The 14,237-nt window shown below is 39.8% G+C and overlaps 1 protein-coding gene across 4 annotated transcripts in view; it reads right to left on the bottom strand.

Annotated features, from left to right (window-relative positions):
* The window catches only part of SCAF11 (SR-related CTD associated factor 11), a 48,592-nt gene that overhangs the window by 31,982 nt on the left and 2,373 nt on the right, over positions 1-14,237 (bottom strand). The window contains exon 1 of one of the 4 annotated variants that reach the window (XM_026797055.2): positions 10,420-10,708. The exons of the other annotated variants lie outside the window; for them this stretch is intronic. The gene's annotated coding sequence lies outside the window, so the exon portion shown is untranslated. Of the gene's footprint in view, positions 1-10,419; positions 10,709-14,237 lie in introns of those variants that run through there. 4 annotated transcript variants of the gene reach the window in all.

Genomic DNA, 14,237 nt, shown 5'->3' with positions numbered 1-14,237 from the left:
TCAGATGAAGTACATCCCAGTGATCCACATCACAAAAGTTGAAAGAATTTGACCCTACATAAAAAATAGCACGTATATGTTGTTTGGAAGCTTACTTAATACATGTAGAATGAAACACACTTGAAAAAGAATATCTATATCAAGGACTGAATCTCCTGCATTTCAAAACTCCTGTAGTCACAGCAGAGACAGTATGTACACCTAAAGCTCCAACCCAAGCCCTAGAGGGAACAACCGCTTTCTTCAAAACTATATGAAGCTTTAAAGATGATTAGTATTTAAAAGGACAAACTAAAACTTCAGAAGACATTGAAGAAATCAGAGATTACCAATGTCTGCTACTTAAACATTCAAACCTGAAGCAAATCAGCTGAGATGCGACACCTTTGCTAGACAAAGGTGGGACAGAGCTGAAACTGCCACAATCGCGTTCCTCAACCAAACTTCCTCCTATTTCACTCAGAAACTACAATACTTTACCACCACAATATCCAGAAGAGAGACACAGAATTTGCTTCTGCAAATTCTTCAGATCAAGTCTTTATTGCTTGATCTTGGCAGCAGAAGTATTTTAATGATCACATTTTTATACTAAGAAAAACAACTCTGCTGCACATTCCCATCACATATACTTCTCATTTTCTTAGTCAGCCCAAGAAATCAGGAGTCAGATCTATGAGTCTCAAAACACAGGCAGTTTGCTAAAGAAATGGTCAAAACTGTGAAACTAATTAGAAATCTGCAATTAGACTTCAAACTGGCTTCAACATTCCCATTAGAAATTACCTGATTCCCCAAAGGGAACATGGCAATCAATCCAGCTGAGGGTAGGGGAGAGTGAAGGGACAAGGAAAGAAAAGCCTAGCTGTAAGGGATTTCCCTCCTACACTGCTATTGCATTTTTATATCTAAAATTATTTCCAAATATATCACCAATACATGGCATCAACTGTAGGCTGGTTACCAGCACTAATACTAACACTGACCAAATTGCAGCCAATGCTGTAAGCTATAGGCAAGTTCAGTTGGCAGAACAACCATTGTCCAGACCTCCACCTTTTGCAAGCTAAGCAAAAGGAAACCCAACCCAAGTCAAGCTGCTCCTTTAAAATTTAATGTCTTCAACAAGCAAAATCTGTGTGAAATTAGGACAGGTAAGACCATGAAAACCACATTTGAATTTAGGAGATTGTGTTCTGTTGCTTTTGCTCTGATTTGCACAAGTGGCTTTGGCCCCAGAAAGTGTAAATCATGCAGTAGTGTGCAGTATAGATGATTTTATACACAAACTATAAGTACATCCTCTCTTCATCACATCATTCAAACATCACATCAGCAATGCTTTACAGAAGTTGAAAATTCCACAAGCTGTACTCAAACACGTTTCAACCCCAGAAGTCCCAGGACACCTCATGGCTAAGTCAGTCTCAAGACAAGACCAAGAATTCTGCTCTCTGCATAAATCCACAGAAAATTATTTAAATAGACACAACCTAGATACCAAATTAAGGAGTAGCTTTTGAGTTCGCACTTATTATAACAGAGGTCAGGAATTCACTAAAACAGATTGCAGAAACAGAACACGGAAGCTCTTCAAATTGTTTTTCCCCAGACGAAGTAACCTTTTACTCCATTGTACTCTTTCTAGACACAGACATGCCATAAATTCTGACACACTTATAATTAGAAAAACAGAAATCCTAAAATTCTGTCAGAATATCAGTAATCCAAGACATGCAGCAACCAAAAACATTTATGTGGTGTTACCCTTTTCTTCTCACAAGCCTAGTATTTAAACAGACACTGAGTGCTGCTAATGCATTTCACAGATCACTTTGCACAGCACAACTTCATCAGTTTGACATTGCATTTTGCACAACACAGCACAGGAATTTAATACTACTGAAATTTTTACAAATTAAGTAAAAGATATAATCAAAATTTACACACTATTTAACAAATTAACTTTGAAAAGACTGTTTTCTCCACTATTTTAAAAGGGGCATCACAGGCATTAGAATAGCAGAAGAGTTAACACTGGACTGTTACTACATTTATATGATTAAAAGCAAAATTAGTAAAAGAAAACATGGTCATTTAGACAGAGCAAACAGCATAAAAAATAGGATACTTATTTTTCCCAAAATGTGATAAGACAGCCACAAACACTATACTATGTTAATGCCTTTGACACTGTCTCCCTCAGCTCATGCCTGGAAAAGCTGGAGCCCATGGCTTGGACAGGAGCTCTCTGTGCTGGGTTAGGAACTGGCTGGATGGCTGGGCCCAGACAGGGGTGGTGAATGGTGCCACATCCAGCTGGTGGCCTGTCACCAGGGGTGTCCCTCAGAGGTCTGTGCTGGGGCCAGTTCTGTTCAATATCTTTATTGATGACATAGATGAGGGGATTGAATCTTTCATTAGTAAATTTTAAGACAACTCTAAGCTAGGATCATGTGTTGATCTGTTGGAAAGTAGGAGGGCTCTGCAGAGAGACCTGGAATGGTTGGATGGATGGGCAGAGTCCAGTAAGATGTAGTTTAATAAGGCCAAGTGCCCAGTCCTGCATTTTGGCCACAGTAACTCTCTGCATTGCTCTGGGCTGGGGATGGTGTGGCTGGACAGTGGCCAGGCAGAAAGGGACCTGGGGGTGCTGGTGACAGCCCACTGGACATGAGCCAGCAGTGTGCCCTGGTGGCCAAGAAGGCCGGTGGCATCCTGGCCTGGATCAGGAACAGTGTGGCCAGCAGGAGCAGGGAGGTCACCCTTCCCCTGTACTCAGCACTGGTGAGGCCACACCATGAGTGCTGTGCCCAGTTCTGGCCCCTCAGTTTGGGAAGGACATTGAGAGCTTGAGCGCGTCCAGAGGAGGCAGCGAGGCTGGTGAGGGGCTGGGAACACAAACCCTGTGAGGAGCGACTGAGGGAGCTCGGGGTGAGAAAGGCCTGGAGAAAAAGAGACTCAGGGGTGACCTTATCACTCTCTACAACTCCCTGAAAGGCGGCTGTGGTCAGCTGGGGTTGGTCTCTTTCACTAGACAGCAGCTGACAGAAGCAGAGGACACAGTCTCAAGCTGCATCAAGGGAAATATAGGTTGGATATTAGAAAGAAGTTTTTTACAGAAAGGGTGATAAGGTACTGGAATGGCCTGCCCTGGGAGGTGGTGGAGTCACCATCCCTGGATGTGGTAAAACATGGATGTGGCACTCAGTGCCATGGCTTAGTTGAGGTGTTAGCACATGGTTTGAACTTGATGATCTTGAATGTCTCCTTCAACCCAGTGATTCTGTGAATTCTGTGCTGACAAAAAAAAAAAAAAAAGAAACCCAAAAAAATCCCCAACAACAACAAAAAGCCCAATAAAAATCCAACCAAAAAACCCCACCAAGAAACCGCACCCCTCTCCAAACTCTGGAGAATCCTTCCTAAGAACACCTAAGGACAACATAACATTACAGCTAACCTGGTAATTTTTTGGTGCTTGGACATTCTCAATGGAATTACTTTCTAAGAGAAATATCTTACTTTATTTCATATTTGACATAAAGACATGGGTATTCTAGTATATTAAACTGAGAAGAGTGATGAGAAACACTAGTACAGGTACACAACACTACCTCATTTCCCTGCTCCCTTAAATGTTTACGTTTCCAGGCTATTCTTCCAAGGAAATTAAAGTCCTGTTCTTGTTTTCATGGAATGCTTCTGCCAACAAAAGTTCTTAAAGAGAGTTGACTGTAGATTGTGGTAACAAATTTGTCCCCCTCCATCTGAGGAACTCAGCTTCATGAAGAATTTAGACAACTCCACAAAGCAGACTAAGTACCATGCACACATTAAACTATTTCCTATATCATAAAAGTACAACTGTGATTCACACAAACTACTTCATACAAGTCACAACCTAAAAATACAGATGTATTTCAACACTAATTCATTGTGCATGTGGAAAGAAAATACTTGGTCTGTTCACAGTCATGCCTCTTAATTTCTCAATGGATCTATTATATTATAATCTTAAATAGACATAGAAAAAGCATTGGATTAAAAAATTACAGAAGCCTAGTTATAAGCGACGCATGAAATTAGCACATGCCTCCTTTTTGCCTAACTACAAAACAAAGTCTTTACAAGCATTCTTTATACCCTGTAAATATAATGCAACAACTAAATACACTCTTCCTCAACCACACTAACAGTCTAGAGACTCGTCCACACACAAGTACCCCAGTTCAGCTGGAAAGGGGGATGGAAATCAAGAACACACACAATGAAGTCTCCAGTGAGAAAGCTATCTTGGACATCATTTTGCACTTACTCATTTCTGCAACAGATTTAACTCAAGAAACATTTGTAATCAAACTTTCGGTTTTTTAGATACGTGTTGCACTAATAGAGTTGCAACTAATAGTTGCATTAACTTAGACTGTTCTGCTACTATTAAAAATATTTTACTTTTAAAAGTATTTGGGGGACTCTTAGTTGTATTTTGATTTTTTAATAACTCAAGAAACAATCAGTTTCAATTATGAAACAATAGTCAGACATATATTTAGTCCACAGAATTTATTTCCTTAATTAACAAGAATAACACCATTTAGTCCCATCAAATTCTTGGGCAGTAGTAGGAAGGACTCTGTTTTTCCCTATTAATTTTCATGGTCATTAAGAAACCTGGGAAAGATGTTTAAGCCACTCCCTCAGGATATATGTTTTTAAAGAAAACAAACCTCAACAACTAGTCACATTCACAAAACCAGATTTTTGTTGGTGGTGGTTTTTGTTATTGTAGTTTTAGTAGTTAATGACAGAACATGTATCCTCTGAAGTTCCTCATACGGGCTCATCCTAATCTCTGGACCATTACTGGGAACACATCCAGCTGCTGATGAAAAAATTTAAACATTTTGCCAGAACTTGTATGCTGTCTAAGAGATGGGCTGAGAAAATACTTATAATTTCCAAGAGCAGTTGAACATTTGAAAAGCTTTTGACTACTTGTATCACTATGTCTAACATAACACAGACACCAAAGAACAGAATAGGAAAAAAACCACATTACTGGGTATTTGTCTAAGTACATCAAGCACCTTCACAGATGTTTTATTTTTTATTTGGAAAAACATCTGATTTGTCAGAAGACCCTGGAAGGTAGACTTGCTTCAAGTGACAATTGAGTAATGTTGTTTGCCCTTCAATAAATGAGGGCTACATTGAGAATCTGGAAGCACTTATCATGGATTTTCTCCTTTGAGTAAAATCTCTTGGTCCAACACATTAGTGAGAATAGAACCTACAGTGGCACTCAAAAGCAAGCTTTTAAAGAGGATTTTTACTCTTTGTAAGCTTAAATTGCACCTTGTCTGCATTCCCAAATCAAATCCGATAGAACCAACAAAGATGAAGAGAAAGAAAGACCAGTGCTCTGCCTTGGGGAATAAAGAGAGAAATCTTTTTCTATAGGTGCTTTAAGCCTATTCATGTAGATCCAGTGTCTTGGAAAGAATCACTGCTATTCAGGCAAGGAGATACTGCTGATTTAAAGACTCTTTCCAGACCCTCTAAGGATGCAATTACCCAGAGAGCTGACAGCTTGCTGCCACCCAAAGAAGCAGCTATGTTTCTCACCACTAGTGATGGTGAGCAGACTCACTAAGAGCCATAGGGGTCCAAAGACTTTGCAAGTGACAGAATGAGGCAGGGAAGACATAAAAAGGCATTGCCCCTTTTGACAGCAGTAAGGTGCAAAAAAAGCTCAGATTTTGTTGTCAAACTGCACTCCCTTCGAGGACACAGCAATACCTAGCTAGATCAGCTGCCAGGTCCATGAAAATGCAAGATAAAGTCACAGAAAACTACCAAAGCCAAATGGCTAGAACTATACCATACTAAACAGCACACTGCTGTCTGTTGCTCTTCTCCCTCCCTACACAAAAAAACCCAAAAAAGCCACCCTCACCCAAAGCAACACAGTGGATATTATCCTCAGACTTTCCACAATCCAGCAGCAAGATATTGACATGTACACCTCAATTACAGATGCTGTGGCTACAGCTATGTAGCCTACTAGAATCAATGTGTTCATTTTTTGTGGCCCAACCAACAATAACAACACAAATAGCAGCTGCAAACACTCATGTCCAGTCAACACCAGACAGGACAACACAATAAAATGCCTCCTAAACAGGGAAGGCAGGCACAACTCCATCAAAATGTGCTTGAGAACTGCTGCAGTGACTTAGGTGCAGTGACTATCCCTCAGTAACCTATCTGACCATCCAGAAAATCAAGAGTTTTAAGAAAGAACCTTACAGTGGACACACAAACACACACACGCACAAGGTAATCTCCTTCATATATATAATGCTTATAAACTGTCTCAAAAACCTGCAGTACAGATCTTGTCAAATCAGCAGAATAGCCAGTGCTCCTCAATGAAGTTTAACAAAAGAGTACCTGCAAGACTTAAGCAAAAAATAAGAGTAGTAAGAAAAATGCCATTTAATATGACCTCATATATTTGAGAATATTCTACAAACTGAGGGGACACCATGTCTTTTACAGAATGTTGGGTGTTGAAGTGCTGCAACAAATCAGATTGAACTGTAGAGTTCTGCAAGCAAAACACTTCTGTTTACTGGACAGTGTAAAAAGGTAGAATGGATAGCAGAAGTTTAGGATCTCTCCTGAACTTGTTTTAAAGGCGATAATAAACTGTGGAGAAATCTGCTGAAGTACACAAGTCACTGTACATCAACTATCCCACAAGATTTTCAGTATCTGGCAGCAGCAGTGAGGTTAGCTCATAAGACCATGTGACATTACATGTCAAAGTATAACCATGTGGCACCTCTATACTATCAGTGTGTTTCAGGGTGACCACTGACAACCAAGATGGCCCTGTGTTTAGGCAAATTCAATTTGCAGACCAAAAAACTAGATAAAGCTAAACTTGCCAGTCAGCAAGGAACAGAATAAAAACAAAAAAAGGCACTTAGGGGAGTTAGTTGTCACAGTGCAGCTTCATTTGATTCACAGTATATGCTCGCAGCTGATCAATCTCACCTGTAATATAAAATTATGCTTACGTCCCAGCTGCCTCTTTAGTGACACTTCTCAAGTCTGTGAGAAAACTCTTTCCTGTTCTGCTAGAGGACAAATTATGTTACTCAAGCCTCTGTCAGCTCTTGACAATGCAAAAGGGCAAAGCTGTGAAGCTTCACTACATGCTAAACTAAGGCAATCTTGGAGGGTAATTCCTCAATAAGTCTGCACAGATAACACTGCTTCCCAAACATGTTCTGAACTATACAAGTCAATTCCAGATGTAATCTTTACAGAAGTGCACAGCTGGGCTCATAATAGCCATAAGGAGGAAACATTCATTGGAGCTGTAGTTTAAGTCCCTTGGGAAAAAACAGCTTCATTTATACAGAAGACAGGATGAATAAAACCTTTTAAAGACTGATAAAAGGTGATGAAATATGTATTCACAGAAATTAAACGCCCACCTTATTTTTCTTTCCAAGCCAGTATTTTGAAGAGAAAGCAACGTGCACTGTGCTGCTGTCTCTCCTGCGCATGCACGCATATAAGATGCTCAACAGAAGAAGCACTACACCACAACCACCCTGTAGGAAGAACACGTGTTTGCCACTGGCTAAGTCACAACATTTCATATCCTGACAACAAAACACTGAAATACTGTAGTAATTCTCATAATACAAAAAATATTAAAGAGAAAATAATGTACATAACATGCTCTCACAAAATCTAGAATTCAGCACTTTGGTCTAAGTAGTCTGTGACTAAACTGAGTGAAATTGAAATTTACAAATAACAGGAACTCATTAGGCATTAGGTACTATTTTCAAAGTGCACATGGTTCAAGCAACTAAATCCAATCAGCTTAAACTCAGGACCTCGCCTTCTGCTGTTCAGGCTCCTTAGTCACATGCATACTTTTGCAGCTGGAAGGGATAGCATTACATACCAAAGTCAGCAAAAATGGCTCTGCCATTTCCTAGAACAGGGTTGTTTTTTTAATGTACTTTTTTCTAGCCACTTGGAAGCACTAGTATTTTCATGCTTTCCACCAAAGTGCAAATATTTGGCAGTGGGTCACGGAGAGTAAGAACATGATTTCCACACACGTAACCCTTCCAAATAGAGCCATGTCACAGATCTGGAGGGAATAAAAGGTTTGTATTTAGTCAGTAACCCTTGCTCGTCGTTGCATTTAATTTTCCCCCCATAATCTTGATCCGTGCTAAGCATACACAAATAATTTGAAGTTCCTATCCCACTGCTACACAGCACATACAACATTCCCACAAGCTGAATGAGCATACTTCAGCCACTGCTATGGCAACACAGCAGGACTTGTTGCAGTCATCTCTCTGATGCTAAAGAAACTAGAAAGACTATCTTTATTTTTCTTAATACCATCCTAATCATACCCAAATAGCCAGACTCAAGCATCAGGGATGCAGGAGTTGAACCAGGAGACCTTGCAAAGACAGAAGCAGCGAATGAGACTTTTTAAGAGGGGAAGGAAAAATGATGGGCAAAACTGATGGAGTAAGACTGAGCTCAAATGAAAAGCTCTGGGGCAGCAGCAAGAAGCATATTTAAGATGCAAAAAGTAATGGGGCAACAGAATAAGAGTGGTAGGTGATTAGAGAAGCATCTCGAGCTGTAGACAAAAAGGACAAATGCAGCAAAGGAAGAAAAACAGAATGCATTTGTCCAACTACAGACTACCACTATTTTTTCTTTTACCTAAACCACAGTACTCCTATTTTTCAGCTTCTGCATGTTGAACCCCTGCAAAATGAAGGACATTCTCTTAACAAAATTTATGTAATGCACAGGCTTCCCTATAACTTTATGGTTTAACTTTCATGGGAAATAAAAAGGACTACAGAAGACTGCATAGAACAGCCTTGACAAAAATACCCTGAATTTGAGTCCTCTATTAAAAGCATGCTGTTCTTTTATTTGAAACATCAAGTCAAGGGTTTAGATTTGTATCATGTTTATGTAATGTTCACAAATAAAAAAAATTGCATTTCTGCAAAAAAAAAATTACTATTACAACTAAAATATACAGACACTGAGTCAAAAACAAACAAAAGAGAGAAAATAACATATCCATTTAAAAGCACATGTTGCCTCTCTGAGGCATACACTTCAAAAAAAACCACATTAGATGAAAGCTATGGTGTCAAAAGCACAGCCCTCGAGCTCCTTCTTGCTTGGAATAACAGCATTTCATAAGCCCAGGTTAAAGACCTACGCTAACCTCTTACAAAACCTGAACAAAATGAAATGCTGTATTTGTGGAAAAAGAGAAGGATTTACAACTACTGTAATAATTTTAAGCGTAATTGTATTTTGTACAAAATCTCCTACAATATCTGTAGAATAACAATGCATTGAATGCCATTTCAGAAGTAGCAGATAGATGGGGAGTAAGCAGTTTCAATTACTGTTGATTTTGTTTTCACAGTCCTTACTCAGCAATAACTTTCAAGACAGCTAAAATAAAGTTAGAAAACCCCAGCCAGGAACAGAAGACAGGTTTGTAAGAAAAGGTCCTTCTTAATATGAACATCAATGCAAAGAAAGGTAACAAACTACTAATGCAAGATGGCAACCTCAGATGTGAGCTGGAAAATACAACCTGAACTCCATTACCTTTCCTTCCAATTTGTGAAGTGAGTCTAATAGACAGTCATGCTAATCCCCTTTTTGGCTTCACCCTATATATGGCAGCAAGAAATTATCTATAACACAACAGTACTTTACTGTGAATTCTTAAGTGACCAACATAGGCTTTATTACAATTGTTATTCTATGCCATTGCAAAAAGAACTTAAGCTTTCCATGTTAACAACCCTAGAAGTTCCCCACAGCCAGGAACTCCACTGTCATTCAAAGTTTCTTGCCAGAATAAGAGCCACAAATAACCACTGGAACCTGCTAACTTCTCCAAGACTTGCATAATGTACCTTTCTTGCTTAGGCTGATGAAATTGCATCTTAAAAATCAAAATTGCATAGCTTTAGAGAGAAGAATATATTTTACTTTTGTTGTTAGAAGTATCTTTATTTGGTAACATCTCTAAACCAAAACTCCAATGAGCTCAAGGTAGCCCTAACAGATTGATTTCCTCCAGCTGTTTCACAGGACTGCCAATTACTTTTTGTTACACCCATCTATCCATAATGGTCACTACCTCTTACCTGACAATTGATAAACTAAGAACGTTTTAAATAAGCAAAACTGCATATAGAAAGTGCTTATTCAGCAGCTATATGGAAAGCATAGGAGAATTTCATTGCCGCTCCTGTGTCCAGAACTGCTGAAGTTATTCACTCTGAATAGCAAGGAGGCCAATTAAGAGCACAAGCCTACCTTCAGATTCTACCTCAACATCCAGATTTTTAATATCAGTTCAACTCATTTTCATGTAAGTGTCTCCAACTCATTTTCATGTAAGTGTCTCCATCTCTCCTGTGGCACAGCAAGCAAAAGCACAAGTAGTCATTGCTCCAGTTTTGGCCCGTGTTGCTATCTAAAGATATGGACAGAGATGAAGACTTTTATCAGACACTGATCACATGGAATTTCACATTCTTTGTTACTGCTGGCAGTCTAACAAAAGCCAGGCAGCAAGCCAGAGACAGCAAGGGTTAACTCCATTGAGATTTCCAAGCAATTTTGTACTTGCTTGAAAAAGTTTCAAGTACCACTAAATGCATCACTCAGGTTTACTCATAAATAGTACCTGCAAAGGCAGATCACGGTTTAAGCAGTAATTTCCCCCCTAACCATTGCATTTTAAAGTGAGCTCACCAATCCTTAAACTACAAAACACATTAAGAGAGACATTATTAGTGTCTTTTAGAAAAAGTGTTCAGATACTGCAGTTTATTAGGCTTTAAAAAACAGCTACTGGAAAACATTTCTACTTCCCAATTCTCTCTACATATTCTTTTATTCACACACACACATCTATATTTATATACATATGCACACGCAAAATCTGAAATCTTAGTAAGTTAAGAAGAAATACCACCAACCACAGAACCATAAAATTAAAATGTTACTTTTTCATTTTTGTTATGGCAGAATATTTTTGAGTTCAAATTCCAATTCTGTGTTCTCACAGAGGAAAAAAAAGAAAGAACAATACTATAATTTCATCAAAGTAAATTTGTAACTTGCTAATAAAAAATAAGTAGGTGAAAATATTCAACCTAGCAAAACATACACAAATATAAAACATAGATGTACAATGCCGACACAGGGGGGTGTGTGTGTGTGTATGTATTTGTTTCCTGAATAAATTAAATGCAGTATTTTGACAGTCCTTTGTGAAGTCAGTTAACAATTTCCCAAGTTTAGAAGTGACAACTTCCACATTTATATTGTATTTGTTTCTCCAGCTGCAAGGCTTTAGGAAACTTGATGCACTGCAATAAAAGGACATAGGAAAGTTAAATCTTTCAAGAAGAGGCAGCTTCCTCTTCCCTATTTTTTTTTTTAGTGTCATGATTTGACACTGGCTAAACACCAAGCAACCACAAAAACTATACGCTCATTCTCTTTTGCTATAATTGAGAAGAGGAAGGGGAAAGAAAAACTGAAGAGCTCATAGGTTGAGATAACGATTAGGAGAAAACACTAAAGGGCAAAATAGGCTTAAACAGTATAAAGAAAATTTATTAACAGACTTAAAAGAGAATACTGAGAACTAAGATAAAGCTCTAGAACACCTTGTTCCTCCCTCCAGTCCCTCCTTCCTTCCCACCAACAGCACAGAGACAAAACATGGGCGTCTTTAGTCAGTTTGTTATTTTTTAAAAAAATTTTCAGTTTGATTAGGGAAAGGAGTTTGGTTTTTATCTGCTGTGCCAAGGGATGTTCCTCACAGGAGACAGTTCTCTGTGAACTTTTCTAGCGTGGTTTTAATTTTCACGAGTGAGAGTCCTGCCTGACCTGCTGCAAAGCGAGTTCCTCCCACAGGCAAATAGTTTTCCCACAACTGTTTTTCGTGGGTCATTTAGTTCAAGGGGGCTAGTCTTTTGAGAATGAGCTGCTCTACTTCGGAAGCAAGGGTCCTTTCTCTGTCTCTCTGTTTGAGCTCCCTACAAGATTACAGCCTTTCAGCATCTCCTTGCTCCAGCATGAGCACCTTTTCCCATGGGCTGCAAGCGGACCTCTACAACCTCTACATCCCTCCATGAACCTAATGAATTACAGGAAAAACAGTTTGTTGTACTATAGTCCTCACTACAGCTTGTAGAAAAATCTCAGCTCTGATACCCGGAGCACCTCCTCCTCCCACTCCCTCCTTTCACAGACCTTACTGTCTCCATTGTGTTCTCCTCATGTGTCTTCACCTTCTCCTTTTCTCTGACTCGGGAGAGAACTGTTATTTGTAGGTTTGTTTGCTCTCAAGTTCTACCAATCCAAAGGTTTTACAGGGTTTCGTAGTGCTGAAAGGTTGTTCCCATCTGGGCTCCACATCAGGGAATTGCTCATCGTGCCCCTTGCTGTCAGCCATGTGATCCCCTCCAGCACTGCATGGGCAGCACTGGCCGCTGGCTCCATTCAGCACCTCTTTTCATGCAGGGCACCAAAAAGGAGAAGCTGCTGCCACCCTGCCCTTCTGCCTGCAGCACGGCTGGTTAGAAGTGGCCAAGCAAGCACAGCTCACCACAGACCATGCCCAGACAGCCCTGGCTGCACGGTCCTGGCTGTGCGGCCACTTGTGGTGCCAGGATGGCCCCTGGCAGCATGGCCCCAGCAGCTGCCTTGCATGGCTTTTCCTTTTCTTAAAGATGTCATCACAGAGGTGTTACTTGCTTCTCTAATTAGGCCACCCAATATGGCCACCATCAGAGCCTTCAGGGTTTGGCTCTGCTGGCCATAGTACAAGTTTCAAGGAGCTTCTCTCTCTGAAGCAGCCTCTGCGGCTTCCTCTGCCCCCACTAAAAGCCAGGCTGAATTAAACCCACACAGTTGGTTGTTTTTTTTAAAGCTCCCAACAGAGAAAAACTACTTTTTGGATGTGGCGTGGGGCAGTTACAGATTATGTACATTCAACCGGAGAGCCCTTCCAAGGCATCACCCTCATCATGCCTTTGGTGCTTCACCAGAGCCAGATGCAGAGGTGACAAACCTCTCAAACACAGCTGTTTGAGACAGCAGAGCTGCAGCTTTAGCAAACAGAAAGGTAGAGGTACACTCACCTTTTATTCATGTGTATGTATGTGTGTGTGTGTGTGTGTGTATCTTACAGCTAGGGCCCTCCCTTTGCTACTTCATGACTGTACCTACGTTGCTACACAAGAGAATCAATTGGTTCAGGGTATCAAAGTTAAGCAACATTCTTGCAAATTGTGTCCATATCCTCACCAGCTGGGTGAAAAGACTAAACAACCAGGGAAGATACAATATCACTGCACACAGACCTGCAATCAAGCTCACTGCCTTTCAGGGCAAGGTGGACTAGTACAAACAGGTGAAACAAAATGTGTCTACATTGCTGAACAGCCATGAACAGCCCTTGTTTTGAAGCGCTCAAAAGCATGTGCATTTAGAGATCTCTGGCATTGATGAGTACAGAGGATGCTTAATACTCCACCTCCAACCTGTAATTAAAAATAAGGCAGAAAAACTGGACAATGTCAAGATTTATAAAATCTACTTCAGCCTTTTTAAAGGGTTTAGCACATTAACTATAACCATTTAAAAATTCACTCAGAAAAACTGATAACAATGCTTGACAGCACTGAATAGTCAGTTTAGTCACCATGAGGAATTGTTCTGCATGTTTTTTACAGGTATTACCTGGAAAGACAGTTTTTGTCCCTCACCTTAGACTGCTGGCAAAGAAAATCTGAACACTGAACAGCAGACTGACAGAAAGCTAGGCTTCAAGAATTTTGCTGCAGGTATGGCAAGTCAGCCCTACAAGCTTTTACCAGCAGTGGTATTTCCACCTCTATTAATATAAAGTATGTTTAAATACATCATTATTTGAAAGATAAATTACCTTTTAATTACTATATAAAGCCAACTTAAGTAATTTAAAGTTTTTGCACAGGTTTTTTAGTACTTGGGACAGCAGAAGACTGAGAAGATTCTGCAAAGAAACCCTGTAACAGGATAAAACCAAAAACCAATAGACATATGTAACCTGAAAAGAGCAATCATGTATGATG

Source organism: Zonotrichia albicollis, chromosome 4 (assembly GCF_047830755.1).
Source record: "Zonotrichia albicollis isolate bZonAlb1 chromosome 4, bZonAlb1.hap1, whole genome shotgun sequence".
NCBI lineage: Eukaryota > Metazoa > Chordata > Aves > Passeriformes > Passerellidae > Zonotrichia > Zonotrichia albicollis.
Note: the sequence above shows the minus strand (reverse complement) of the source record. Positions and strands in the feature narration are given on the sequence as shown.